General features: G+C 35.9%; 1 pseudogene; it reads left to right on the forward strand.

Moving 5' to 3' along the window:
* The first annotated feature begins 3846 nt into the window (after positions 1–3846).
* Positions 3847–4196, forward strand: LOC116274470 (annotated as a pseudogene).
* The last annotated feature ends 409 nt before the right edge of the window (positions 4197–4605 follow it).

The following is a 4605-nucleotide window of genomic DNA, read 5'->3' on the forward strand; positions in this document are numbered from 1 at the left end:
GAACATCTATGCATTAAACTATCATGTTAATGAATCAAGTCCTTAAGGCTCATTGATTCATCTTCGGCTAACCTAAAATAAAAAAAATGAGAAGACTCAAAGTCTTATTCAGAGGTAAATGGGAAGTATTACAGATGCAATGAAAACAAAGAGAATGCTTTTGTTTGTTTTGTTCTGTTTGTAAATAAAACTGAGTGTAGGACTTCAGAGGTCAGTCTTTAACTTTGGCCCTTGCAGTGATTTTAGGAGGTACATGTGAATGAGAAAAATCAGAGGCCTCCTGCCTACAAGTTTTAAACTCTAAGTACAGAGGTTTTTGTGTTATATCTAACCTTCAAGATGTTGGGAGATCCATGTTTCATACTAAAATGACAGGTTTTCCTTTACAATGAGGCATTTTGCCTAACTTTCTAAGTAAGACAGGACACTTTTAATGACAGTATCTCAAATGTCTTTAACCTTTGTATCTCAAGGTAGTTTTTAAAGACATAGTTTCTTTTATTACAGGTTGTATCCCTAATCCAAACATCTGAAATCTGAATTGCCTCAAAATCCAAAACTTTTTGGGTGCCCACGTGATGCCACAAGTGGACAATGAAAATGATATTGTTGACACTGCACGGAAAATGCCTATAGACCACATGGTGAAAATGTGTGGTGGGCTTAGGGAAGAACTACAACAGCGTGCATTCCTAACAGAACAGGAAATCATATCAGTTTATAAAATCAAAGAAAGACTTCTAAGACTGAAAACCATTGTTAGTGAGGCAGACGACTCTGGAGGAAACATTTTAAAAAGCTATTCAGCAGAACATCCCTCATCCCTAAAGGAACCACTTCCTGGTCTCTTAACTGCTTCTGATATTTTTTCTCACCTAAAAAAAAAATAGAATACAGTGTAGAGAAACCTTTTAATCAAAACACAGTATCATCAGTGGAAAATCAAAGCCTGCTGTTGTTTCTTGCTGCTGTTCTTTAAGAGCTGATACAGGTATTCTGGAGATGCTACTGTGCTGCTTTAGTTACCCTGAACACATTATGTTTTCCTTAATGGTATGTTTATATATATATATATATTTTTTTTTTTTTTTGAGATGGTGCAGTGGTGCGATATCAGTTCACAGCAACCCCTGCCGCCAGGATTGAAGTGATTCTCCTGTCTCAATCTTCTGAGTAGCTGGGACTACAGACACGCACCACCACGCCCGGCTAATTTTTGTATCTTTAGTAGAGACGGGGTTTCACCATGTTGTCCAGGATGGTATGTTATATTTTTTACTGCTACGTACTTACATGTGAATAAGTTTAAGAAAATGATTACTTCTAGGTAGGATTTAAATTCAGAGTCAAGAATAATGGTGATGCCAAACAACCACAGATTGTCCACAGGGACAGCTGAGATAGTGATGCCTTTGCTTTCTGATGGTTCAGTGCACACGTACTTTATTTAATGCAAAAAAAATTATTTTAGAAATTGTGTAGAATTTCCTTCAGTCAATGTATATAAGGTGTGCATGAAACATAAGTGAAGTTCATGTTTAGACTTGAGTCTCAACCCTGAGACCTCTCATTATGAATATGCAAATATACTGAAATCTGAAAATTATCGAAATCTAAAACAGTTCGGGCTCCAAGCATTTTGGATAAAGGATACTCAACCTGTATCTGTATACATATATATAAAGGTCTTCAGCACAGACAAGAGCTCTTGAGCCCATGCACAACATTGCTACTTCAGCTTGCTGGAGACTATCTCCAGGAAGGCTGAGTGGAAAAGGGAAGAGACCACTTGGAGTGGCGTTGGATCCATTGAGCACATTTCAAAACAATAACCAGGGTGCTGTGTTTCGTATGATTTCCTCTTACAGAAGATCTTTGACTTGCTACTGACAGCCATTTTAGAAGGTATATTAGGAATTATTTGGACTTGCTCCTTTAGCCAACTAATCTGTAATTCTTATTTGATTTTATGAAAAATATATAAGATATTTCTAACAAATCAAGTATAAATAAACATCAGTGTCAGTGGCTACAACACTACAACAAACTAATGAAAATATCAAAGAGTGAAAAATTGAGTATTCATTAAACATAATTTCATGTACATGAACAAGATAAAAATGTAAATACAAAGTTATTCTTGACTTTAAAACTTAGATGTTGATTAAATGTAATATTTTTCTCATTTCAGTCAACAAAAAATGATATCACACTTTTTAAAACAGAGGAATCTTTCATAAAAATAATAATATACACTTATATATTAAACTCCTGACATAATATCTGAAAACTAAATTCTTTTTAAAAATTTAGTAAAAGAGGGCCAGATGCGGTGGTTCACTCCCCTAATCCCAGCATTTTGGGAGGCCAAGATGGGCAGATCACAAGGTCAGGAGATTGAGACTATCTTGGCTAACACGTGAAAACCCCGCCCCTACTAAAATGCAAAAAAATTAGCCGGGCATGTGGCAGATACCGTCCCAGCTATTCGGGAGGCTGAGGCGGGAGAATGGCGTGAACCCAGGAGGCAGAGCTTGCAGTGACCCAATATCACACCACCGCACTCCAGACTGGGTGACAGAACGAGACTCTGTTTCAAAAAAAAAAAAAAAAAAAAAAAAATTAGTAAAAGATTTACTTTAAAAAGTTTACATTTATCATGCTACATTTCAAGAAATAAAATATTTAAGATAAAGTAGTATTTTAATAGTCTTTAAGGTTTCTTTCTATAAACAGTATCAAATACACTGAGTATAAGATAAATAGAATATTTTAAAATTTATAGTAATGCATAGTAATTTCAGTTAGAACCAAATCAGAGTTATATAAAGATACACACATACATATGATATACATTTATTTTATATCTTCATATAGCAGCCACTTATATATAACAAATAATACATAATACACATTCATATATACTGTAAGTAGAAATAAACAATTGTACGTGAGAACTAAGTATAGTGGACTATAGAGGAGAATGAATATCACAGGTATCTGTAAAGATAAGTGAGTCTCTACTAAAATAATACAAAAAATTAACCGGGCGTGGTGGCGGGCACTCGGGAGGCTGAGGCAGGAGTATGGCGTGAACCCGGGAGGCGGAGCTTGCAGTGAGTCGAGACCGCCGCCACTGCACTCCAGCCTGGGCGACATAGTGAGACTCTGTCTCAAAAAAAAAGAAAGAAAAAAAAACCCAACCAAAAAAAGATAAGTGAACACATACACATTAATTCCTAATAAGAGAAATGTAAACATTTTACTTGTTATTGTTTTTTTTTCTTCCAGAATTGGTTTTATTTATTTTCAATTTAATAATACAGAGTATTCCTTCATTATATTTAAAATAAGATATTTAAACTCAAGTAGTATTCAGATCATCTATAGGATAAAAAAAACACAGCCTGTAGTAAGTAGCTCCACATCATCCTTACAAATTGCAGTTTATCAACTCTACCATCTATTTAAAACTAACATGGTATGGACTAAAGTTGGTAATAAATTTTTTGTTGTTGTTGTTAAAACTTTTTTTTTTCTCTTCAGAACTTAGTTCTGAAAAGCATGAATACCATAAATAAATAAATAAATAAATAAATAAATAAATAAATAAATAATACAGTTTTTGTTTTTGAACTTCCTTTTTTCACTGTAGTTCACTACAGTTTGTGCCACATCAGTTTCAAAGCATCAGTTACAGCAATGGAGCAACTCTGGTTTAATGGGCTGTTATGCAGCTCTTTCTAGTGGGTTTTTTTCTTATCCGTTTTATAAATACATACTGATAGAAACTATTGGATAGAGATTTAAAATAATACTTTAACAGTTGCAGAGTCCAGGTCGAAAATGGAGGCAGCTGCTGTGTCCAGGGTTTCTTGGTTGCTGGGTTGGTCCCGCCCACAGCTGGGGTGGCCTATGTCGAGGGGCTCCCATGGCGAGGAGGGCTCAGCTAGCATGTGGAAGGCCCTCACCTACTTCCTCGTGCTCCCGGAAGTAGCATGCAGCATGCTGAATGTGTTCCTGAAGTCACGCCACGGAGAGCACCAGAGACCCGAGTTCATACCCTACCCCATCTTCGCATCAGGACCAAGCCATTTCCCTGGGGAGATGGTAACCCTACTGTATTCCACAACCCTCACGTGAATCCACTTCCAACTGGTTACAAAGATGAAGAAAGAATCCAGACCACTACCTAGGCACCAGGGACCACAGCCCTGGTTTGGACCATTGCTTTGCACATGGACCAGAAAAATTATAGGAGACCTTAAGCTCACCTTCTTTACTTGTATCAGATGATGACTGGTATCCTGATCTTCCATCCCTTTGCTTGTGGCAGGAGATGGCTTAAATAAATAAGTTAAACTCAAAAAAAAAAAAAAAAAATTGCAATTGGATGTCATTTGCAATTGGATGTCAAGTACCTGCTTTACTCATATATCCAAAGTATATTTTTCAAACATTTTATTGGCATTTTTACTTGACTTTAGCCATATAGAAAACCACTCTTCAACTTTTCTGCAGGATTATTTCATTCATAAATATAATTCATAATATGAGGCATAATGAAGTCAACTGATTCCAAAAATTATCTGGTTATCTTACTTA

This window comes from Papio anubis, chromosome 1 (genome assembly GCF_008728515.1).
Source record: "Papio anubis isolate 15944 chromosome 1, Panubis1.0, whole genome shotgun sequence".
Lineage (NCBI taxonomy): Eukaryota > Metazoa > Chordata > Mammalia > Primates > Cercopithecidae > Papio > Papio anubis.